The sequence below is a fragment of the Mesoplodon densirostris genome, chromosome 14 (assembly GCF_025265405.1).
Source record: "Mesoplodon densirostris isolate mMesDen1 chromosome 14, mMesDen1 primary haplotype, whole genome shotgun sequence".
In the NCBI taxonomy this organism is placed as follows: Eukaryota; Metazoa; Chordata; class Mammalia; order Artiodactyla; family Ziphiidae; genus Mesoplodon; species Mesoplodon densirostris.
This window is the reverse complement of record NC_082674.1, coordinates 330,078-355,524: the sequence shown is the minus strand read 5'-3', so window position 1 is coordinate 355,524 and position 25,447 is coordinate 330,078. Positions and strand designations below refer to the sequence as shown.

The following is a 25,447-nucleotide window of genomic DNA, read 5'->3' as shown; positions in this document are numbered from 1 at the left end:
ACACTACACTCCTTGCCCCCCGCCCCCCCACCCTGTTAGCATCCCCACAGGGTAAAAAGCTCGAGGGAACAGTCACCTGTTGGTGGAAAGAGGTAGCACACTGTTCCGGGGCTCGGGTCTGGCCAGCCAGGGACCTCACAGAGCCCGAAGATGTCTCCTTGCACCACAGCCTCGTCTATGCAGCAAGAAACCAAGGACTTAACCAAAGTCGCCCCACTGACTGGGCCCTTTTGAGTCCCCCTCCTCCTGTATGGAACAGAAAGCCATGATGCTGTAAAGCAGAGCCAGTGGAAACCCAAGGCCCACCTCCCTCTTGTGGAGTTTCAGAGCTGTAAAGGAGGTGAAGGGGCGGAGGTGAGCGAGGTGTCTCACGCTGCCGTCTGGGGGATGAGGGCGAGGTGAGCTCTGCTCTCAGAGAGCCCCACCTAAGTGAGGGAGCTGGTCCCCACTCTTGGAGGAGTGCCCAGCCTGGGGAACCAAGACTGAATACATAACAAAGCAGGCAACAGGCAAAAGAGCAGGGTGCGGCCCACCTTCACAGAGGGGCACAGGGGTCTAGTGTGGAGGGCTCAGTGAGCACTGAGGAGATGGGAGATACTGCTGCTTAGGGCAGGCAGAGGAGGCTCAATGAGCGGGAGCCTTACAGGTGGGTTGCCTTTCAGTCCCTCGGCCCGCTAGCCCTGCAGGGCAATCATCAGGAGGTCATCAGAATTTTATTCAAAGTTGGCACTTGCAGCTGGAGACCCTGTCTTGCATGGCGTAAGGGTCCCCTGTGGATAAGGTCACCAAGCTCCTTGGCTTCCAGTTCTTTCCTGTCTCCAGCAGGCCTCTGGGTGCCTCCTCTGTCTTTACCCGGACGCCTTCCCACTGCAGTGGGGGAAAGGAAGAGACACAGCTCACAGCCCAGGAGGTGTGCCGGGCTGGTCCAGTCTTGACTGGAGCAGGCTTTGGTGTGGGACTCAAGAGGCTCACTCAAGGCGGTGCTTGGGTCAGCATCCCAGAGATCCCAGGTTGTCAGCAGCTGGGCTGCACATAGTTCCCGGGGAAGAATCCAGACCCCTCTGAGCCGATGCCCTCACAGCAGCCATCGGAGTAGTGGCGGGTGATGCAGATAATGGTGCCCTCAGAGAAGGAGAGTTCATTGTCCTTCTGGCGGGTGTATGGGTACAGTGTCATTACTGCAGGGCGGGAGGAGAGGGGTGCCATGAGACGTGCCTCCTGCCCTGCCACAGGGATGCTTGTGCCCACATACTGGACTCTAGGGGGCAATGTGGGGAGTGGGGCAGGAGATGCCTTCTTCAAAGTCCCAGGACTCCTCCCCAGCTGAGCTAATATTCAGTATCAGGCCAGCTGCTTCCCTCCTCTGTGGGGGTGCGGTGGGGTGGAATAAAAGGCTCCACAAGTGTGACACAAGCCATCCCCTCCACTCCAAGAAACTTCAGTGTTTGAGAGCAGGGCCCCAGGATCTACCCATTTTTGTAATCTGCTTTCAGCCCCCGTTCAGCCTGTTCTTCCCACAATGTCTCTGGCAGGTGCTGGAGGTATTGCTCAGTAGGTGCTCTAGTAGGTGCTCAGTAAATACAGCAACATTGAACAGTGTAGACTTGGCCGAGTGAGCCTTGGGCAAGTCACTTAGTTTAACCTCTCAGGCTCAGCTTCGTCTGTTAAATTGGAGTGTGAAGATCCTAGGAGGTTAAGTAAAAGAAAATGGATGAGAAGCTTCGACTCTGGGGTCTGGTATAAAGCTGGGGCTAAATTATGTTAAAACCCCCCACATAACATTTACCATTTAAATCATTTTGAGCATACAGTTCTATGGCATTAATTACATTCACGTTGTTGTACAAATATTCTCAGCATCCACCTCCGGAAGTCATTCATTTTCCCTATGGAAAGTTCTGTATCAGTTTCTCTAAATTTTTGCCAACATTTGTTATTTTTAGCTTTCTTGATCGTAGGCCTTCTAGTGTGTGGAGGGGTCGGCGTTGTGGTGTTAACTTGCATTTCATCACGACTAATGACGATTAACATCTCTTCATGTGCTTGCTGACCATTTGTATGTCTTATCTGGAGAAGGGTCTTTTGAAGCCCCTTTTCCATTTAAAACATTGGGTTGTTTGCCGAGTCCCGCCAAGCGCTCCTCCTGGCGGCGTTGGTGTCGGTGAGTCCAGCCTGGAGCGGTCTCCGCGCCGCAGGGGCCCGCGCCCCGGGGCATCGCTAGCTGCTTCTCAGGAGAGGAGACGCCCGCCCCCCGGCGCCCGTGCCTGGAGCGCCGAGATCGTGCTGCGCCGTGCAGACGCGGCGCCGGCGGGGCGGGTCTTGCTAGGCATTGGGTGCGGGTCACCTGAGCGCAGCGGCGGTCTGCGCGCCTCTCCCGGAGGAGAATGTCCCGCAAGTGGGCGTTCCGGCGCCCGTGCCTGGAGCGCCGTGATTGTGCTGCGCCGCGCGGACGCGGCGACGGCGGGGCGGGTCTTGCTCGGCATTGGCTGTGGGTCACCTGAGCGCGGCGGCGGTCTGCGCGCCTCTCCCGGAGGAGCGTGTCCCGGAAGTGGGCGTCCCGGCCAGAGCGCATCTGGCCCGGGGCATCCTTGGGGCTCCTAGCTGTTAGCACCACACGAGCTTGCGGGGGGCTAGGTAGCCAGCGCTCGGCGGCTGGGAATGACCCGTCCCGTGGGTCCCAGGCACCCCAGCGGAATCCGAGCGCGGAGCGGAGGGCTGCGGACCGCAGGTAAGGGGACGGGGGTTGGTGGGGGTGGGTGGAAGAAGGAACGAGGAATTACACCAGAGCTGTTTGGTACAGGGGCAGAAACAGAAAACTCAGACGTAGCACTGCAGAGGCCATGGGAGTTAAGTTGTAAATGCTGCTGGCTTTCAGTAGCCTGCGGCCATTCTCTTCTGTAGCTGATGGGGTACAAAGCTCTACTGGGTTGTTCTTTGCATGGGATAGTCTTGTTTTGCAGAAATTCAGCTCAGAGCCATCCTTGATGTGTAAGTGTAAGGTCGGATCTTAACAAACGGCATCGCGAAACAGAGGAACGCTTCAAGTGAGCTTTATTAGGGGGCGCTCCCGGGCGAGGTTCACTGGTCCGAGAGAAAGGGACCAGAGAAGTCGCCCCCAGGCGAGGGCTGGGCAAGATTTTATAGGGGAAGAAGGGAAAGGGGTGTGGTGAATCTGGGAGGGCGCAGGGAATTCCTTATCTGGTGGTCTCTTCGGGTGTCGTGGCACTATCTGGTGCCGGTTACATCAGTCTTGGGACCGCTAGTCCCATCCCTCGAAAGGCGGGAAGGCTGGGCCGGGTGGAAATCCCCCAGGTCAGTTCCTGGAACTGGGTGGTCCGGAATGTCTCCAGGTCAGTTTCTGGAACTGGGTGGTCCAGAGAGTTTCGGTCTGATGCAACCTGTGAATCTGATTGCGTTCCCCTGCCTCGGGCCAGTTGGCCTTACATCCCGACATCTTTGGTGTAATGGGGCGGCGTTCCGATCTCTGGCTACTTCATGCTGAATGTGGGCGTCGAAAGGGGAGTCGGGCGACCAGAGGTCCGAGGCTTAGGGGAGACCAGTGGGGGTTTCTGTAGGAAGCAAGGTGTAAGGACTGAGGAACATTTGGTTTGTGGCCACCCGAGAGACTTCCTCCATGCGCCGGCGAAGGAACCTAAGAAAACGGGGGGCAAACATGAGCAAGATACAGATGAGAATTAAGGGGCCTCAGATTGGTGTTAGCCAGGTATAGAGGGTGGATCGCCACCAATCGGGAATTGGGGAGGCGGACTGTTGGTGTTTGCGTTGGAGTTCTTCTCTTAAGCGATGGAGGGCGTTTACAGCAGCATTCCTCCTGTAGGAAGAGGCAGGTACCTCCTTTGTCGGCCGTCAGGAGGTCCAGGGCTCGTCGATTCTGGAGAGCGACTCGGGCTATGGAGGTGATTTGGCACTGGAGAGAGGAGATGGAGGCGGCGGAGCCTTCAATGGCTAGCTGGAGCTTATGTTCTAAGTCGCGGAATGTTGAAACACTATGTGTTAGAGCTCCCCCCCGCCCCCCCGATGCCTGCAGCGACCAGGGAGGAGGCGAGAGAGATGCCTGCGACCAGAGGAAGAAAGATAGCTCTTTTTTGTCGGGTAAAGGGCGGCGTGATTAGCGAGGAAAATTCATCTTGGCTATACAGTGTGAGTTGTGGGACGAGAGTAACAGAGATACATGGGAAGGGGGAGGAAGAATTGATCTCTTGTGAGGGAACCATTGCACCACAAAAACATGCCTGGTGGTGCTTCAATTGATGTGTTTACCGTGAGGGATGTGTTGCAAAGAAACCCAGTATCAGGTAGATTTGGGCGGCTGCTGTAACAGATGGTGAGATATTTTTGAATCAAGGAATATGGGGACTTTTAACGGGGAAGAAGGTGGGTTTTGGGATGTGTAGGAAGTAGAATTGAAGGGCTGGTCGAGTGGGACAGCAGCCAAGGGCGGCCGGCCAAGTGAGGCACATAGAAAGCAGTCGGAGATGTTACCTATTCCTGTGTGGTTGAGTATCTGTAGTGTTTGTTTGGTCAGTTCGGCTGCTGCTGCTAGGGCCCGAAGGCATGGTTGCCATCCCCGAATGGTTGGGTGTAGCTGTTTGGAGAGGTAAGCCACGGGGCGGTAGGAAGGCCCTACAGGCTGGGCAAGGAGTCCAGTGGCTATTCCGGCCCGTTCATCCACAAAAAGGTGAAAAGGTCGGTTTGGGTTGGGCAGAGAAAGGGGAGGAGAAGATATCAGAGCGTTACGGAGGGTGAGAAAGGCCTGTTGAACGGCGGAAGGAGAGGTGAGGGGTCCTTGAGGGGTTTCCTTAGCGGCTAGATATAAGGGTTTAGCGAGGAGAGCAAAGTTAGGGATCCAGTGTAGGAAAAATCCTATAAGGCCCCAAAAAGAGAGAATTTGTTCCGCTGTTTCCGGAGGCTGGAGTTCACGGATAATCCGGGTGCGATCGGCTGTTAGATCTTTTGTGGTAGGGGTAAGATGGAGCCCCAGGTAGGTTACAGAAGATACAGATAACTGAGCTTTGGCTGGGGAGACCCGATAACCGCGAGAGCCAAGGTGATTGAGGAGATCTGCAGTATGTTGTCTTGAGAGGCTGAGATAGGCTACAAAGGAGGAGGTCATCTACATATTGAAGGAGTGTGCTGGGGGTACGGGAGCAGGAAGTGAGGTCCTGTGCCAGCGCCTGACCGAAGAGGTGAGGAGTGTCGCGGAAGCCCTGGGGAAGAACTGTCCAGGTGAGCTGACTGGAAGTATGAGTATCCGGATCCGTCCAGGTAAAGGTGAAGAGGAAATAGGAGTCGGGATGTAGAGGGATAGTGAAAAAGGCATCTTTGAGATCCAGAACCATAATGTGGGTTGTGGATGGGGGGATATGGGAGAGCAAGGTGTATGGGTTTGGTACTACTGGGTGGAGAGGGATTATGGCTTCATTGATTAGTAGGAGGTCCTGGACCAGGCGATAATCCCCAGAGGCCTTGCGGACAGGCAGGATGGGGGTGTTTCAGGGAGAGTCAGTGGGGATAAGGAGTCCCTGGTTTAGGAGTCTGGTGATAATAGGTTGTAGGCCCCTAAGGTGAGTCTCAGAGATGGGAAACTGGGGCCTTGATGGAAATTTGGAGGGGTCCTTTAGGCCGATGAGGACGGGGGAATGGTGTGTTGCTATTATGGGCTTAGAAGCATCCCAGACATGGGGATTGATTGGGTTCCGTGTGATTGGAAGAGGGGGATAGGAGGGGGAGGGTTCTAGAGACAGGCCGAGAAGAGGAAGCAGGAGTTGGGAGGAGGGGACCTTAGGGTTGAGTCTATCCAGCTGGAGGGAGGCCCCTAAGTGGAAAAGGGCATCTCGGCCTAGCAAGGGAACTGGGCAGGATGGTATGACTAAGAAGGAATGAGTAAAAGGGAGTCCTTTGTTACGACATGGGAGTCGACCGGTCTGGAGTGGGAAGGATGGTTTGCCATCAATACCCATGACCGAGATCTGGGAAGGAGAAACTGGCTCGGAATAAGTAGGCAGGACCGAAGAGGCAGCCCCCGTGTCCACCAGAAATGAAATGGACTTATCCGCTACCTGTAGCGTTACCCTGGGCTCGGTGAGGGTGATGGGGGTCTTCGAGTCCGGGTGCCATCAGTCGTCAGCCAATCCCAGCAGTTCGAGTGGTAATGCCATTGGGTCGGCCCGCCCCCCCACGTGGAGACGCTGAGGGAGGGCCAGTCGTAGGGCAGTCACTCTTCCAGTGGCCCGTTAACCCGCAGCTGGGACAGGGCTTAGAAGGAGGTCGGGGATTGGGACATTGGCGAGCCCAGTGGCCTTCTTTTCTGCATTTGAAGCAGGCCCCCGGCGGGGTTGCCTTTTGCGGACCCCATGGATGCTGTGATACATGGGAGATGGCCGGCCTTAGGGCGGCTACAAGAGGTTGGGTTTGGAGGGCCACCTTCTGGTGCATCCGAGCCTGTCAGCTGGATCCTGCTAAATCCTCACGGCCATTGTAGACTTTAAAGGCCATCTTTACCAGATCTCGAATAGGGGTTTGAGGGCCGTCTTCTGCCCGTTTTAATTTCTTTCGGATGTCCGGGGCTGATTGGGTGATAAAATGGGTGGCTAGGACCGCTGCCCCTGCCAGGGTGTCGGGATCCAGTTGGGTGTAGAAAGTTAAGGCCGCTGTAAGGCGATTGAGAAAGATAGCTGGATTTTCGTTAGGTTCTTGGATTATCTCTTTTAGTTTTTCAAAACGGACTACCTTATGAGCAGCAGCCTGCATGCCAGCCAGGAGGCACTGGATCATGAGGTCGTGTTTATGACGGCCATCTTGGCCATCCTGATAAGTCCAGCCTGGATTGGTACCAGGTACAGCAGTCACTCCGACAGGCATGGAGTTGTCGGTAAGGTGAACCTGATCTGCATGGTTTTGGGCAGCAGTTTGAATTCTTTCCCTCTCATCAGGGGTCAGAGTAGAAGATAGGATCACAGAGATATCATACCAGGTTAGATCGTAAGCTTGAGAGAGGTAGCGAAATTATTTGATGTAGCGGGAAGAGTCCGCCGAAAAGGAGCCTAATCACGTTTCTATTTGAGAGAGAACTTGGAGGGAAAAGGGAACATGAACTCTAATCCTTCCGCTCCTTCTACCTCCCTCAGAGGGCAGAGGAGATTTGGATCTTGGGAGTCATGAGAGAGTGTATGTGCACTAACTGGCAAAGCAAGGGGCGAGGGAGGAGAAACCGTTGAGGGAGGTGGGGGAGCGGTTGGATGGGCCGCGGCGGCTGCGGGATGAGGAGGGACCGCTTCAGGGTTGGGTGGAGGCTGGAGAGGAGCTCTGGAAGGGGGAGAGGCGAGAGATTCGGGTGGGTCGCCTAGTGGAGAGGAGTCCTCATCAAAGGAAATTAGGGGCTTGGATGTAGGAGATGTCTGTTTGGCAAGAAAGATCTGGGAAGTGGAACAATCGACGTAGAGGGAGGGGCGGGAGCGTAAATACCAGAAGGCCTGAACATAGGGGACCTCGGATCATTTGCCCATCCTGCAGCAGTAATTATCTAGATCACGGAGGATGTTAAAATTGAAAGTCCCTTCAGGAGGCCATTTGGATTGATTGTCTAGAGGATATTGTGGCCTGGCCACAGTGGAATAGAAAATAAGCCGTCGGCAACGGAGAACTTGGGAGAAACCGAGGGCTGTAAAATTGGCTAGGAGACACCCCAGGGGTGTCTTAGAATCTGGTTTCGATTCTGAGGTTCCCATGACCCCCAGTCTGTCCCTGAGTGAATGGAGGAGAGAGGCGTGCCTGGTCTCAGTCTCCAATTCACGGCAGGTCGGAGGGCAGTCAGGTGATTGGGACGTCTCCACAGTTCCATAGACCTCACTTGCTATATGGTCGGTCTTTTGATATATGTATTTAATAGGTATTTGTACACGTATGGTAACCCTAATCTTAATTTTTCCATTCACCCCACCTATCCTTTTAGATAAGCATACTTCTAAGTCTGTGAGTGTCTTTCTCTGTGGAAATATGTTCATTTGTGTTAATTATTAGTTAACACCTCTAAGTGATACCATAGGATATAGGTTTTGGCTTTCTGACTTACCTCATGTTCTGTGATTATCTCCAAGCTCATCTATGGTGCCTCAAATAGCAGTGTTTCATTGTTTTCCGTGGCTAATATTCTGTTGTATAAATAGACCACTTCTTCTTTATCTGTTCATCTGTTGATGGACCTTTTGGTTGCTTCACTGTCTTGGCTATTGTGAATAAGGCTGCAGTGCAGATTTTGCAGCCCGGGTCTTCTCGATTCAGGTCTCAGGTGAGAGGCCCAGTGGTGTGACTGCTGGATTGAATGGTACCTCAATTTTTATTTTAATTATAGCTCCCTTCTGTTCTCATTATTGGCTGTTACCACTTTACATCTCACCAGAAGCTAGAGGGTACAGTGTTCTCTAAAACCCCTTCAATATTTATTGTTTGTAGTCTTTTTGCTGATGGCCAGTTGACTGGTGTGAGTTGAAACCTTTTTGTAGAGTAGATTTGCACGAGTCTAATAATTACCAAGGTTGAGCTTTTTACCCATTTTCCTTTTTTTAAAAGAGAGTGAGCCAAATTTACCTCTTCATATTATTTTCTTGAAAAATTTGCAGTTTTGAATTTTTTTGGCCATTCCCTACCTCCGCACAGTTGTTTAGGGCAGGTGTCCTTTACAGCCGTGAGTCCTTCTAATGTTAAGTGACCATTAGCTGTGGGTTTAAAGCCGCTCTTGTGGGAAACGGCCACAAGGCGGCAGCATTTCTACATTTCCAACTCTGGGTTTTTGGGCAACAGAGCTTTCCTGGAAATTGTGTTAGTACGCAGCAAATTAGAGTGGAATGTGCCAGCGCAAAGCCCCAAGAGCATATATATCCTAAATTGTTTGCTTTTTAAATTTAATTTTTATTAATTATCAGAGCAAATTTGATAAAAATGTAGATTCTCCTAGGTGTACAGTTTCTGATTCATCCTATCAATGTATCTGTCTATTCCTCTTTGGATCCTTTCCCGTGTATATTATAGAGTGTTGAGTAGACCTCTCTTTGTATTCCATAGGTATTGTGTAATTATATATTTCATATGTATTAGTACATGTCTGTTAACCCCCATATCCTAATTCATACATTCCTTACACCTTTCCATTTGGTTTTCTGAATCTATGTGTGTCCTTCTCTTGGAAATTATTTCATGGGTATCAATTTTTAGGTAATACCTGTAAGTGATGTCATAGGATGTCTGTCTTTCGGTTTCTTTCTTACTTCAAGTTGGGTGATTGTCTGTAGATCCTTCTGTGGTGGTGCCAACGGCACTGTTCCATGCTTTTTCATGGCTAATATTCCATTGTGTACATGGACGACTTCTTCTTGGTGCATTTTTCTGTTGATGGACATTTTGGTTTCTTCCAGGTCTTGGCTATGGTACATGTTGCTGCAGTGCAGGATTGCCAGCCTGTGTCTTTTTGATTCTGGTCTACTCATGTGATAGGCCCATTAGTGGGCCTACCAGATCACATGGTAGCTCCATTTTTACCCTTAAACGCACCTCCATTCTGGTCTCACTACTGGCTGTTACCAGGTTACATCCCACCAGCAGCTAAAGGGTACACAGTTCTCTAAAACCCCTTCAGCATTTATTCTTTGTAGACTTTTTTTTTTGCTGATGATCATCCTGAAGGCTGTGAGGTGAAAGTTTTTGTACACTGGATTTGCATGGCTTTATTAATTCCTGATGTTCAGCTTTTTTCCATTCCTGTTTTTTTAACAAAAAAAGAAAGAAAAAGAAACAGAACACAAATGTGCGTAAAATGTGCCTCTTGAAACTGTCGTTTTGAAATGTGGACGTCTTTTGAATTTTTTGTTCGATATACCACCCCAGGATTTGTTTTCAGGGCAGGTGTGATTTACAGGCCTGCACTTATTTTGAATATCAACTGACCATTAGCGCTGGGATTAAAGCTGCTGTTGTGGGAAACGGCCACAAGGCGGCAGCATTTTTCCATTCCCAAATCTGGTTACTAGGGCAGCAGAGCCTTTCTGGAAGTCCTGTGCTTAGGTTGTAAATTAAAATGGAATGTGCCAGGAGAAACCCCCATAAGTTTATCTTACATTAATTCTTGTTCGTTGTTTTAGTTTTTTAATCAGGGTAATGATTAGAATATTGTTTGTCCTAGGTGTACACAATCTGGTTCATTTGTGCATTATATATGTATATATATATATTCCTGTACAGAGCCAATTCCCATGTAAATTATTGCAGAGTGTTCCATAGACCTCCCTTGCTATATGGTCGGTCTTTTTAATATATGTATTTAATAGGTATTTGTACACGTATGGTAACCCTAATCTTAATTTTTCCATTCACCCCACCATTCCTTTTAGATAAGCATAGTTTGTTTTCTAAGTCTGTGAGTGTCTTTCTCTGTGGAAATATGTTCATTTGTGTCAGTTGTTAGATAACGCCTATAAGTGGTATCATAGGATATGTCTTTTGCTTTCCGACTTACCTCATGTTCTGTGATTATCTCCAGGATCAACTATGGTGCCTCAAAGAGCAGTGTTTCATTGTTTTCCATGGCGAATATTCCATTTTGTACATGGACCACTCCTTCTTTTTCCACTCATCTGGTGATGGACATTTTGGTTACTTCCATGTCTTGGTTATTGTGAAAATTCCTGTAGTGCAGCTGTTGAAGCCTGTGCCTTCTCGACTCTGGACTTCTCAGGTGAGAGGCTCAGCAGTGGGCCTGCTGCATGGAAATGGTGGCTCAATTTTTACGTTTAAATGCAGCTCCTTTCTGTTCTCATTATTTGCTGTTACCACTTCACATCTCACCAGAAGCTAGAGGGTACAGAGTTCTCTAAAACCCCTTCAGCATTTATTGCTTGTAGACTTTTTGCTGATGGTAGTTGACATGTGTGAGTTGAAAATTTTTGGAGGTTAGACTTGCATGAGTCTAATAATTCCTGATGTTGAGCTTTTACCCATTTTCCTCTTTTTTGAAAATGAGTAAAACTTACCCCTCCATACTATCTCCTTGAAAATTTGCCAGTTTTGAATTTTTTTAGCCATTCCCTACCTCCGCACAATTGTTTAGGGCAGGTGTCCTTTACAGCCCTGAGTCCTTGGGAATGTTAAGTGACCATTAGCTGTGGGTTTAAAGTTGCTCTTGTGGGAAACAGCTACAAGGCGGCAGCATTTCTACATTTCCAACTCTGGGTTTTTGGGCAACAGAGCTTTCCTGGAAATTGTGTTAGTAAGCAGCAAATTAGAGTGGAATGTGCCAGCGAAAAGCCCCAAGAGTTTATATCTCCTAAATTATTGTTTGTTTTTTAAATTTAATTTTTATTAATCAGGGCAAATTTGATAAAAATGTAGATTCTCCTAGGTGTACAGTCTCTGGTTCATCCTATCAATGTATCTGTCTATTCCTCTTTGGATCCTTTCCCGTGTATGTTATTATAGAGTGTTGAGTAGACCTCTCTTCGTATCCCATAGGTACTTGGTCATTATATATTTCATATGTATTAGTACATGTCTGTTAACCCCCATATCCTAATTCATACATTCCGTACACCTTTCCATTTGGTTAAACATAATTTGGTTTTCTGAATCTATGTGTGTCCTTCTCTTGGAAATTATTTCATGGGTATCAATTTTTAGGTAACACCTATAAGTGATGTCATAGGATGTCTGTCTTTCGGTTTCTATCTTACTTCATGTTGGGTGATTATCTGTAGATCCTTCTATGGTGGTGCCAACGGCACTGTTCCATGCTTTTTCATGGCTAATATTCCATTGTGTACATGGACGACTTCTTCTTGGTGCATTTTTCTGTTGATGGATATTTTGGTTTCTTCCAGGTCTTGGGATGGTACATGTTGCTGCAGTGCAGGATTGCCAGCCTGTGTCTTTTTGATTCTGGTCTACTTATGTGATAGGCCCATTAGTGGGCCTACCAGATCACATGGTAGCTCCATTTTTACCCTTAAACGCACCTCCAATCTGGTCTCACTACTGGCTGTTACCAGGTTTCGTCCCACCAGCAGCTAAAGGGTACACAGTTCTCTAAAACCCCTTCAGCATTTATTCTTTTAGACATTTTTTTGCTGATAATCATTCTGACGGCTGTGAGGTGAACGTTTTCGTACAGTGGACTTGCATGGCTTTATTAATTCCTGATGTTCAGCCTTTTTCCATTCCCATTTTTTTAACAAAAAAAGAAAGGAAAAGAAACAGAAGCCAAATATGCATAAATTATGACTCTTGAAACTGTCGGTTTGAAATATGGACGTCTTTTGAATTTTTTGTTCGATATATGACCCCAGGATTTGTTTTCAGGGCAGGCGTCATTTACAGGCCTGAAATTATTTGGAATATCAACTGACCATTAGCGCTGGGATTTAAGCTGCTGTTGTGTGAAACGGCCACAAGGTGGCAGCAGTTCTCCTTTACCAAATCTTGTTACTAGGGCAACAGAGCCTCAATGGAAGTCGTGTTCTAGGTTATAACTTAGAATGGAATGTGCCAGGAAAAAGCCCCTTAAGTTTATGTCTCACTACTTCTTGTTCATTGTTTTTATTTAATTTTTATTTTTTTATCACAGCAAGTTTTATTACAGGGTTTGGCTTGTTCTAGGTGTGCAAGATGTGGTTCTTTTATACATAAACATATGTCTATTCTTCCTGGGATCCTTATCCCATGTACGTTATGACAGAATGTTGAATAGTCTTCTCTTGGTATTCCGTAGGTCTTTGGTGATTATATATTTCACCTGTGTTTGTATACATCTGTTAACCCCAATATCCTAATGTATCCAATCCTCACACCTTTCCATTGGTGAACCATAAATTTGTTTAATGAATCTCTGATAGCCCTTCTCTGTGGGAATATCTTCACTGGTATCAATTTTTAGGTAACACCTATAAGTGATATCATACGATATGTGTCTTTCTCTTTCTGACTTACTCCAGGTTGTGTGATTACATCTAGAATCATCTACGGTGCTGCACAGGGCAATGTGTCCTTTTTTTCCTTGGCTAATATTTTGTCTGTACTGGTACCAGTTCTTCTTTGTCCACTCATCTGTTGCTGGACTTTTTGGTTACTTCCATATCTTGGCTATTGTAATACTGTGCAGTGCACATTTGCCTTCCTGTGCCTTTCCAATTCTGTCTTCTTTGGTTATAGGTCCAGGAATGGGCCTGCTGAATGATATTGTAGCTCAATGTGTACCTTTTAAAGGCATCTCCATTCTGTTCTCATTAGTGGCTCTTTCCAGGGTACATCCCACTGAAAGCTGAGGGTATGCATTTCTCCACAACACCTTCAGCATGCATGCATGCATTCATTCATTCATTCATTTATTTTCGTTTGTTTGTTTTGCAGTACACGGGCCTCTCACTGTTGTGGCCTCTCCCGTTGAGGAGCACAGGCACCCGCGGCATGTGGGATCTTCCCAGAACGGAGTACGAACCCGCGTCCCCTGCATCGCAGGTGGACTCTCAACCACTGCGCCACCAGGGAAGCCCCAGCATTTATTGATTATGGGTTTCGTGCTGAAGGTTATTCTGAGGGGTGTGAACTGATACCTCTTTGTGGTTGAATTTCCGTGTGTCTCATAATCCCTTGACATTAAGCTTTAAGGCATGTCCTTCTTATTTTTCAAACTGTGATTACAGCTTAGCTCTTCAAAGTGTTTTCTTAAAGTATGTGTCACATTTTGAAATTTTTTGGCCATTACCTCCCTCAAGACATTTTGAGGGCAGGTTTCATTTACAGCCCTGCAGTACTTGTTCACATGAAGTGACCATTAGCACAGGCTTTAAATCTGCTTTTGCAGGTAACGGCCAGACGGTGGCAGCCTTTCTAAGTTGCCCACGCTGGTACTAGGGAAACAGACCTTCCTGCCAGTGGTGTTCCTCGGTTATAAATTAGAGAGGAATGTGCCCAGGTAAACCCCCAAATGCTTACGTCTCCTTACTTATGTTTGTTTTTAAATTTAATTTAAACTTTTTATTGGAGTAATATTTCACTGTGTACATGGACCACTGCTTCTTGGTACACTCCTCTGTTGATGGACATTTTCGTTGCTTCCAAGTGTTGGCTATGGTAAGTATTGCTGGAGTGCAGAATTGCCAGTCTGTGAGGTTTTGATTCTCATTTTCTCAGGTGACAGGTCCAGCAGTGGGTATGACTGATTGCCTGGTAGCGCAATGTTTCCCTTTTCAAAGCACCTCCATTGTGTTTTCATTAGTGGCCCTTACCACATCCCCCTTAGAACAGAGGGTACGCACTTCTCCACAATTGCTTCAGCATTTACTGCTTGCAGCATTTTTGCTAATGGCCATTCTGAGTGCTGTGAGCTGATAGGTTTTTGTAATTTGGGTTTGCGTGTCTTTACAAATACCTAAAATTCATCATTTTTCCAAGCCGTTTTTGTTTCTGTTTAAAAAAAAGGAGAACAAAGTGTGCATACAATATACCTCTTGAGATTGTCTTCTTGGAAGTTTGCCCTCTTTTGAATTTCTTATTCGGTTTTCGACCCCAGGAATTTTTTGGTGGACAGGTGCCATTACAGAACTGCACGTTTGGTGAATAGTTAGTGACCATTAGCAGTGGGTTTAAAGCTGCTGTTGTGTGAAACGGCCACTAGGAGGCAGCATTTCTCCATTCCCCAATCTGGGTAGTAGGGCAGCAGAGCCTTTCTGGAAGTCGTGTTCCTAAGTTGTAAATTAGAATGGAATGTGCCAGGAGAAACCCCCATACGTTTATGTCTTATTACTTCTTGTTGGTTGTCTTAATTTTTGTAATCGGGGTAATGATTAGAATATTGTTTGCCCTAGTTGTACACAATCTGGCTCATTTGTACGTTATATATGTCTATTCATATACAAATCCTCTTCCCATGCAAAATATTACACAGTGTTCTGTAGACCTCCCTTGCTATATGGTCGGTCTTTGTGACACATGTATATAATATGTATTGGTATATGTAACACTGATCTTAATTTATCCATTCCTCCCACCTTTCCTTTTAGATAAGTATAGTTTTTTCCTACATCTGTGAGTGTCTTTCTCTGTGGAAATATTTTCCTGTGGGTCAGTTATTAGATAACGCCTATAAGTAATATCATAGGATATACGTCTTTTGATTTCCAACTTACCTCATGTTCCATGATTATCTCTAGGCTCATCTGTGGTGCCTCAAAGAGCAGTAATTCATTGTTCTCCATGGTGAATATTCCATTGTGTACATGGACCTCTTCTTCTTTATCCATTCACCTGTTGATGGACATTTGGGTTGCTTCACCATCTTGGCTATTGTGAATAAGGCCGCAGGGCAACTGATACAGCCTGTGTCTTCCCGATTCTGGACTTTTCAGGTGAGAGGCCTAGCGGTGGCCTGCTGCATCGAATGGAAGACGTAGGGAGTAACCAGGCAAAGTCAGTTACCTTGGCAGCCCTGGGAAAAACATTACCAAGTGACACGAACACTCCCAGGAGCCTACATTTGTTTCCACAATAAGTAAACATTTCTCATTTCTAAAGTACTATACTGTGAAATATGCATCTCAGTCACAACTAGAGGTTACTCCGTGTCTGCTGTGAGTGGGAGGAAAACAGAAGGGCCTTACGCAGTACCTAAAGCAATGAAAAGAAGAAACTAGGGTCCACGGGCAGAGACAGACAGGCTCAGTCAGGCTCCTATCACTATGACATTCTGAGGAGATCACGTTGTAAGGGCTCGAGCACGAGAAAGCAGCCACTAACCAGCTACCCTGTCTCAAATATGTGGAGAAAGACAATGTAAATGCTTACCTATGTATTATTCTTTTCTGATCATTCTTTCAGTGTATCCCTTCTGGCTTTGTGCAAAGCGATTCTTTGTTTTGTACCTGAAAAATGAGTGGCACATGTAAATGGATGAAACATGTCAGAGCAGACATCCAACGAGCACTTCAGCTAACGAACGACGAGCTCCGAGTTCTGGGAAAGAATCGTAAAAGTGGTGTAGAATCACAATATCTTAGAGCATCCTTTATATGAAATCCCCTCTTGCATATCACCAGTCACTGGTCATCAGCCTATACATGAACTTTGCAGTGACAGAAAACCCAGCACTGTCTAGACAGGTCTAGGCACTTCTAGTTGCTACAGCAGTCTACATCAAGTTCAGAATCTGACTCCCTGTCACGCATCAGTCCCAGTCTGCCTTCTGCAATGGTACACCCCATGGCACACCTCATCTCTTTTCCATCTGGCACATTTCCCAAACACATGAGGACAATTTTGTTCTTCCTAAAGCTCTCTTCTCCCACGTCACCCTCCTAAATCACTCCTTCCTTCCTGTGTTTATGACTTTGAGGAGCCCCCAAGGTTTTCTCATCCCAAGGCCATGACAAGCAATGGCATCAGTGTGCCTGCTACAGATTCTAGGAAAGGGGCAGGGCCACACAAGGGTCTGGCAAATGTGACTGACAACCCGATGTGAGAGTACATGTGAGAACCTCAGCCTCTCTTCAGTCCTCAGCCTCTATCCAAGGTTTCTCCATAGCACACTATTGACATTTTGGGCCAGATAATTCTTTTGGGGTGGTGGGGAGGGCTGTCCTATGCCTTGTACGATATGTAGTAGCATCCTGGCCACTACCCACTAGATGTCTGCAGCACCGCCGACCCCCCACACCCCGGATGTGACAAAGAAAAATGTCTCCAGCCATTGTGAAACGTTCTGGAGGACGGGTGATGGCAAAATCACCCTCACTCAGGAGCCACTGCTCTTTCCAGTGACTCTGTTCACCCATGAGGACTCAAAACCCTCTCCTCTGCTGGCTTAGCATTCAACTCTCCAGAACGTCTATCGTGTATCAAAATGCTATTTGAAATTTGATAGTATTTATCTCTATAACGGTATCTGATGAAAGTAAAACTCTTTCGCCAGATGTTAATAACCTCCCAGGTGAATAATCCACGTTTACCTTATCTCCTACCCAAGACACTGGAAATTACAGAAATGATCGGACATCCATTTTCGGTATCCGTTCAGGAAGTACCTGTTGTCTAAGGCTTTTTGGCAACCTGAACAACTGAACTAAAGTAAAATATTCTGCCTGACCGTGGCTTTGTGAGACAAGACACAAACCTGTAGCAGGACCCTCCTCTCTGCCGTTTACGGAATTGAGGTATCTGACTGGAAAGCCGTTGGAGGTGAACTACCCAAGAAAGCAGTGGGTTCAGGATGAGAATTTGGAAAGGGTGACAAGGGAGGGGAGAATGAACCTCAGCTGAAAAGAAAGGGGAAAAGTACCAAGAGATGAGTTCTCTTGACTGAAGAGAAGATACGCTGAAAGCCATCAGCTTGCCCTCGGGGCCCTCAGCTCTCTGGGGAGCTCTAAGGGAAGGGTGAGCCTGGACCTACGACTCCGGACTCCTGGTCTCGGCCCCCAGGCCTGACCCATTCACTCAGACTCTCAATAAATACTTGTATTCAAAGACCTTACACGGGGACCACATCTGGGAAAACATCGCCGCACCCTCATCATAAGTCACGGGGAGACCCGAACTGGCCAAGCCATGACAGGAGCTGTGAGGGCGACAAAAGAGCATGGCAGGGATCGGACATCGGATCGCCAGAAGCCCTCCGCCCTCCTGGTTCGTAATGCCAGGGCCCCATCGCCGCGCATCGTCGGACCCCGGTCCTGCCTCCGCCGCGCGCCCTTCCCCAAGGTTGGCGGGGGTCTGGAGTCACCATCCCCGGTTCGGACCTACAGACCTCGCCGCTGCTGAGCTCTACAGATCCCGCTCCTTCCACACAGTTCGCCGAGTCCGCGGGCCTTACTGAGCCGCGCCGGCCACCGTCCGCGAGGCCTTGGCGCGCCTGTGACGTCACTGTCGTGCGCCTCTCCCGCAACAAGGGGTGTATGGCTCTCGCACGGCGGCTTCGGCTGTTGTCGCTCGCGGCTCGGTTGCTTCTGGCGCCTTGCCGGGACCTGACGGTCCGCGGTCCCAACGAGCCTCTGCCCGTGGTGCGCATCCCGCGGGCTCTACAGCGGCGGCAGGAAGAGCGGCATAGCGGCCAGCGGAGCCCCCCCACGGCCGATGCTGGCGCGTCCTGGGCTGACGCTGATGTCAGTGCGGCGACCCGACTTGAACCAGCCGGCTCACCTCACGCTGGGCTCTTGGAACCCGCGCCACTCTCTTCGTGGGGCTGGAGGAATCGGTGCACCCACGCGGACCATTTCTCCATCGAGTGCGCGCAACAAGAGGCTCCAGCGCTGCGGAACCTTTCGCCCAAGGGCAGCTGCACTGAAGTGTCTGGAGCTCCCCGTTCTGAGCGCACTACAAGAGGCTGCTCCCGAAGTTGTTTGGCCCACAAACGTGCAGTTGAGTACCATTCCCCCACTTCTTCGGGCTGCCACATTCTCTGCACCGCAGAAACCGGCAGTGGCAAAACTCTCAGCTACATGCTACCTCTCCTTCAACGGCTGTTGGGCCAGCCAAGGCTGGACCCCTGTCGTATCCCTGCTCCTCAAGGCCTGGTTCTTGTGCCTTCTTGAGAATTAGCCGAACTGGTGCGTGCTGTGGCCCAGGCCTTGGGCAGCTCCTTGGACCTCCAGGTGCGGGAGTTAGGGGGAGGCCATGGCATGAGGAGGATCAGGCTGCAACTGTCCAAACAACCTCCAGCAGATATTCTGGTGGCCACTCCGGGGGCTCTGTGGAAGGCCCTGAAAACTCAACTGATCAGCCTGGAGCAGCTCTCCTTCTTGGTGTTGGATGATGCAGACACGCTGTTGGATGAAATCTTCCTGGAACTGGTGGATTACATCTTGGAGGGGAGCCATATAGCAGAAGGCTCAGCTGACATAAAAGACCCCTTCAATCCCAAAGCTCAGTTAGTGCTGGTGGGTGCCACATTTCCCGAAGGTGTAGGCCAGCTGCTGAGTAAAGTTGCCAGCTTAGACTCTCTAACCCCCGTTACCAGTGACAAGCTCCACTGCATCATGCCTCATGTCAGACAGACATTCATGAGGCCGAAGGGAACAGAGAAGGTGACTGGGTTGGTACAGATCCTTAGGCAGCATGACAGAGCATAAAGACTGGCGCCGCAGGAACTGTTCTGGTGTTCTGTAATTGCTACAGCACTGTGAACTGGCTGGGGTATGTATTCTGGATGACCACAAAATCCAACACTTAAGACTGCAGGGACAAATGCCAGCCTCAATGAGAGCAGGCATCTTCCAGTCCTTCCAGAAGGGCTCCCGAGACATTCTTCTCTGCACAGACATCGCCTCTCAGGGCCTGGACAGCACCCAGGTGGAGCTAGTCATCAATTATGATTTCCCTCTCACCCTGCAAGACTACATCCACAGAGCAGGGAGGGTGGGCCGGGTGAGGATCGAGGTGACAGTTACTGTCATCAGCTTTGTGACCCATCCCTGGGACGTGAGCCTGGCTCAGAAGATTGAACTGGCAGCTCGCCAGAGGAGAAGCCTTCCAGGACTGGGGTCCTCAGTGAGAGAGCCTTTGCACCAGCAAACCTTATTACAGCAGGCTTATATATGATGCCATAACAGGGACCTTTCCCTCTGTGCTGGATGGGTGAGCACACTTGTCAGTAGGGTGCTCTGGGCTGCCTAGTCACCTTCTGAAGACCCGGGCTGCTGTCTGGCTTCAAAAGGTAAGTTGCTGGACAACACTTGAGGGTGAACTACTGAGCTTGGCTCTCTGTAGTCTTTCACGTGAAGAATAATGTCGATCTTGGCTCTGTATTATGTCATGGTTTCTAACAATAAGCGATGTTTCTATGGGTGCCCCTTAATAACAGTGTCCACTGGGGCAGAATTCAGTAGACCGTGAGAAGATTCACACTCGAAACTACCACACTTAGGACGAAGGCTGTTTCAATTGATGTTTTAGTTTAAATTTTGTTTCCTGCCCCCAAACATCCATTAAGCCTCCAGGAGAAGGAAAAGGGGATGTGACTAGCAATAAAGAGAAATTTTCTTCACAACAATGGCCATGGCAAGCTTAGGCACTTTTGGTGAAATCTCTCTGGGAAGTACTGACAGAGGAATAAAAGGCAAACTGACACAGAAACATTGCTTGGTGTGCATTTCCAGGCTCTGCCTTCTTTCTCTTCTCTTGGTGGCAGGTGGAGGAAGAGAAGAAAAGGTTAAACTTTTTTATAAACCAGCAGAATAAGCTTATAACATCCTCTCACTATCTCTGCATAGGTTCTAGTCTCTGCAGCATTATATAAGCTTTGCCCAAAGTAATGAACTGTTGAAAGTCAAATGTAATACTTCACCAAACAACTTAAAAATGCTTGTGCACTGGAAAGGGTTAAGTTGCAGAGAACACAAATGGACCCAGAGCAACCTTTGCCGAAAGAGAATATTGTGCTAAATGTACAGTCATAGCTCTTTTCCATATGAAGAAACAGTCAGAAGGATAAAAGAACTTGGTCAAAATCACACAAGTCAGTAGGAAAGAATCTGGTTTGTCTGTCCTCAGGGTTGTGTTCTTTAACCACCAGGCTAGCTTTTCTCAAATCTGAGTCATGCATAGAATAACTATACACCTCTGCTTGCCTTGAATATTCCCTGTTTATACATATGCCTGCTGCAGTTTTTTATATTGACCACTTTGACTCCCAAAAGCAACCGAGAATACACAATAATTTGGTCTCTCTATCCATGGACCACTGTGGTGGGACTGCCCAGGAAGCTTATGAAAAGTGCAGCTTCCTGAGCCCTACTCCAGATCTAGATAAGTTTTCTGAGGGTTGGCTCAAGAATCCAGGTACAAGGCTTTTTAAGTGGTTTGGTGGAACCCCCCAGGTGATTCTCTCGCTCTCTTAAGTTAATAAACCGTTTATTCTGCCTCCCCCAGATGCCCAGCCAGGTCCTGTTAAGGTAGGAGTCCCCACACCACATCAGAGGGATGCTCCCAGCCAAGAAATCTCTGGAGCCTTGGAGATTCTGAATGGTCTCATGCTGGCCCACCTGCCATGACAAACCTCCGCCAGAGCAAGCATTCCCCTTCACATTTTACCTTCTACCACTCCCAAAGGCAGTCTGCTCCAATGAGGCCTGACTTCGTCTGTCCTAACGGGCACCCACTGATTCAAGCAGTTTAGGGACAGAAGGTGCTGTGGTTCTCAACCAGGGTGGCCCAACCTCTAAAAGGGTAGTCCAAGCAGTCTCTACCTCCTGGGCACATCCCCTCTGCAACAGCCCCAGTAAACGAAGGTCCCATCTTTGCTTTTTCAAGGTCGGCAACAGGGAGTCCCCTCCTAAAGAAGGTTCTCTCTCATTGCCACACTATCAAAAGCTGCCCCAAATGTGGTTCCTTCCTGTGGGCCTGATCAGGCTAAGGGCAGAGTTGTCTCTTTCCTTCTCTGAGTCGGACCAAGTTGTCTTACTAACCCCTCTTCACAGTGTTGACCATGATTTTCACGGGGGCTGCTGCTGAGCCTTTATCTCATCCTTTCATGGTGGAGAGAGAGAGGATTATAATGATTTTTACTTCTAGGGGAGAGGGGAGTGTAATGATTATGTTGTCATTTTGTATTATGTCCTTTTGTCATGAATTTGTTTTGAATTTCATATTAAAATGGGCCCACCGTTCCCACTTTGTGAGGTCATTCAGCACCCTCATTTTGCACCTTTAACATCTCTCTCAGTATCACTTGGAAATGTTTGAAACGGCATGAGCTTGTCCTCACATTCCTATCAGCTGTAAATCCGGAGCCCCGACATGAACGTAACCATCGAGCAGAACCCCTCTCCACTAGCTGTGTAACACTGGGTAGGCTCCTTAACATCTTGGTTTTTCTAAGCCCTCAGGTGTAAAAATGTGAGGGTTCTATGAATTTATATTTGGGGCAGGACAAGGTCGAGAAGAGTGTGTCTTTGCTTGTATTCTTCCAAACTGGAATGTCTTCCCTCTCTTCCCCATGGGTCCAAATCTCACTTGTCCTTCAGGCCCACTGCCAAGGAGCCTTCCCTGATTCCCCAGTCCACACAATTCTCTGCCTCTTAGGGTCAGTGCCATACAACGTAGCTGTCTCAACGTTAATCTTGCCTCTCAAGCCAATTTCAGAATGTGGGTCTCTCTTGCCCTCCTGGGGCCCCTGGGGCTGTACCAGCCCACCTGCACGCCCCACGTGGGGTGTCTACTAGACTAGGGCATGGGTGGGGAGGCCCAGGTGTGAGGGACCAGGCAGAGTACCTCTGCCTCCACCCTGCTCTCCTCCACAAAACTGCCCCTCCTCCTGAAGCCTGACCGCAAGTCACAGGTTCCTTATTATGACCTCACTGGGTAGTGATGACCTCACAGGCCTTCTCACAGTTTCCATGGCAGCATAACTATGGAAATGTGCTGCCCTCAGAGAAACTGCCCTACCAGTTCTCCACCAGATACCAATCTCTTTGGTTGTCTGAGAGAGAATGTCTGACCGGATCGTCTATATTTACTCAAACCTGTGCTCTGTTCCCTGGCTGGGCAGTGCAGCAGGTACACCGAGACCGAGCACCTGTAGAAGAGGCATGGTGTACACACAATCTCACCTGGCTGCCACATGTTCCTGTGGGGCTTGCCCACTACGTAAACCTCAGCACTTTCCCAGCTGTAAGTAATACCAGTGACCTGGGACACCTTCAGGGTCCCACAGTGCTCACTGCTGAGGACAAGTGAAAGGTCATCCCTGAACTAGTGTTCAGGAAGCTTCTGATCTTTATAAATGTTGCCTTCCGCTTTGGGCTACAGGATGCTTCCATTCAGACCCTTTCCTGGTTGGCCTCTTAGCAAAAGACAAGTGCATTTTTCTTGGCAGACGGTAAACGGAGCAGTTTGAGGAAGAGGGCCACTCTTGAACCGCACCTTCAAACCCAGGCACCTCTGTGCTGTCATGTACACATCTATATCGGTCCCCTCAGACACATCCCATACTGAGCTGCTGAGTATTAGGGGAGAGGGTGGTGCCTTATTCATGGGAAGACCGGAAGAACCAAGGGGGGTGATGAAGTGCTAGTGAGACTGGAGGGCTGAGCAGATGGTGTCCCAGGAGGCTGGGTGGATGTGAGCCTAAACTTGGTACCCAGAACCCGGTTCTGAGTCTCCTGATCACTCTGCCTCAGTATTTGGCCTTGTTCTAATCTAGATAAAAGTATCAGAGGGCTAGAGTTCAGTGTGGTTGTAACAGGCATTATAAATGGGGCTCAAGAGGGGTTGCCAAAGCGGGAGGGGTCCTTAACCAATTTATATTAGATTATCTTTTTCCAAAACTTGAAAGACGTTTCCATTAAAGCCTCAGAAGTGACACACTGCAAGAAATGTTTTCTCTGTTGTGGAAGGGAGAGATGGAGAGGATCATGATTGCAATTTCTTTCGGGTTCTACTGTTTTCCCTGGCAACGGTGAAGAGACTACCTCACCTGATGCAGCCGTAGGCTCTAGGAATTGCTTTTGCAGCCAGTGTCCCTTCTCTAGGGACTCATAGAGGTGATGGGCCAAGTCTGTGTTTTGGATGTCAAGTAGATTAAAGGTCTTCAGCCAGAAACTGGGAGAGACATGAGAGGAAATTCTGGCAGGAGACTGTGTACAGCAGAAGTGACTGATCAGTTCTGACTTTCTTTGCAGCAGCTGTGGCTCCCATTTCTCCTCCTAAACCTGGTCACTACCATGTCCTCAACCGAGGGTGTGGAGAAACGCAGTTGGGCCGGCATGGGGAGACATACTGCCTGGTTGGTGGCTACCGGGCCTACGGGGATGCTCCTTTGGCCATGCCAGCAAAGGCGGAAGCCGAGAAGCCAGTCCCCAGATGTGCTCCCGAGAGAAAGCACGCTCCGGAAGAGTCGGACGAAGATCTCGGTTGCTCCAGACCCAAAATCCGTCGATTGTAGCATGGTGCCAGAAGGCGGACTCCACAGAATCTTGCTGGCTGAACCATTCTGAAGACAGGGCAATGGTTTAACTGCCTAAGACAGCGAATGCCTCTTCCTGCAGTGACCCCTCCCGCCCCTCCCACCGCCCACTACCACAGATTAGAACCTGCGTCGTTCTGTCAGCCTTCCTCAGCCAGGAGCCTCCCTGCACACTAAATGGCCATAAGCAAGGAGCCTCAGAAAGTGAGGTTTGAAATGAGAGTCTGCCCTGAACATCCCATGGCGGAAGCTGGCCTGGAAGAAAACCTGGCATTCCTCTGCTCAATCCTCACGGGCCCCTTTGTGAGCTGGAGAAAGTGAAGTCTGCCCTCTGCGAGCCGAGGAGGATGCAGGAGCAGAGACAGGGTGCAGAGAAGCCTTAGCAGTCTACCACGTGGGCTCCTGCCCTGAGCCATTGTCAGCGGCCACCACCACAAACCAGTGGGGAGCTGGGCTTTTTGAAACTGAAAGCAGCAATCTGTGGCTTCCCAAAGAGCCTCCTGCCTGGGGTTTCAGGAGGCAGGACAGAGAGGCTGAGGAAGCCCTGCTCCCTGAAGCAAGAACAGGATGGAGAGTCAAGCAGCACGCACCCTGCCCCGAGGTTCACATGCTCCTTTATTGCCAGGCCTTTCCGTGCCCAGTGGCGTCCCTTACTGCTCAATAAAATGTTCTTCTGTAACAGATTTGTAGGGTCGCCAGTGCTCAGACTTAGGTCACTAGCCCTGTGCTAGGCACTCCTGCCACCTGGGGAAGGTTCCAAAGGTGGAACAGCTCCAGGGGGTGCCAGGGATCAGAGCAAAAACTTGAGAGGCTGGGGATGCAGGAGTTTGGGCACAGTCCCTAAATCATCTCAGTGGTTGAGCTGCTGTGAGAAGGCACATCCCCAGTGTGCGTGTGTGTGTGTGTGTGTGTGTGTGTTGGGGGGAGGGGGTCCCTAGAGGAGGCAGCTAGAGGGAGGGCCTGAGGCTGGAAATGGGGAATGGCGTGCGGCCTCTGAGCAAGCACAGGCACTTAGCCCCTGAGGTTTCTGGGAAAGCGAGAGCCACAAGGGCCACGAGATAAGGCAAGCGTAGCAGCAGAACCCAGGTGCCAGGTCTTTCTTCAGAACCTACACTTCTCCACGAGGCCGGGCCTTCCACGCTGAGGTAGGAGGGATCCTGGCCAGAAGGTCAGCCAGCAGCTCTGGGACGAAGGTTGCTGCGGCGGGGGCTCTTCTGCCATGGAAGCGACTTCATTTCCTTCCACACAAATAGCCTACTGACTGAGTTCCTGCTCTGTTGAGTAAAAGGGTGTTGACTCTCCCCAGAAGGTTGTTCAGTTCACATCCCAAAAGTCCCTCTATTCAGGCCCTGGGGAGGTGTAGCAGCTCCTGAGGGCGCTCTCCTGAGGCTGGCTGACAGAAGTGGGGGAGGTTCCTGATAGTTCCCAGGCGCTGTTTCAAGTCCCCAGAGAATGGTCATGCAGGTTGGGGAGTCAAGTAGGAGGAGAGAGAAGGTC

The 25,447-nt window shown here is 49.2% G+C and overlaps 2 long non-coding RNA genes across 10 annotated transcripts in view; one reads left to right on the top strand and one right to left on the bottom strand.

The window, feature by feature from the left end:
* Nucleotides 1-2,497: 2,497 nt before the first annotated feature.
* Nucleotides 2,498-15,561, top strand: LOC132501168 (uncharacterized). The gene is made up of 3 exons (XR_009534181.1): nt 2,498-2,728; nt 10,553-10,747; nt 15,213-15,561. It is a non-coding gene; the product is annotated as an uncharacterized LOC132501168 (long non-coding RNA).
* Nucleotides 3,035-25,447, bottom strand: part of LOC132501167 (uncharacterized) — a 60,373-nt gene continuing 37,960 nt past the window's right edge. For 2 of the 9 annotated variants that reach the window (XR_009534173.1, XR_009534172.1), the window contains 4 exons: nt 15,844-15,920; nt 15,189-15,430; nt 10,529-10,771; nt 3,035-9,774 (listed from right to left, as the gene is read on the bottom strand). This is a non-coding gene — a long non-coding RNA (uncharacterized LOC132501167). Of the gene's footprint in view, nt 9,775-10,528; nt 10,772-15,188; nt 15,431-15,843; nt 15,921-17,797; nt 17,951-25,447 lie in introns of those variants that run through there. The other 7 variants (XR_009534176.1, XR_009534180.1, XR_009534179.1 and 4 more) reach the window with 7 other exon arrangements.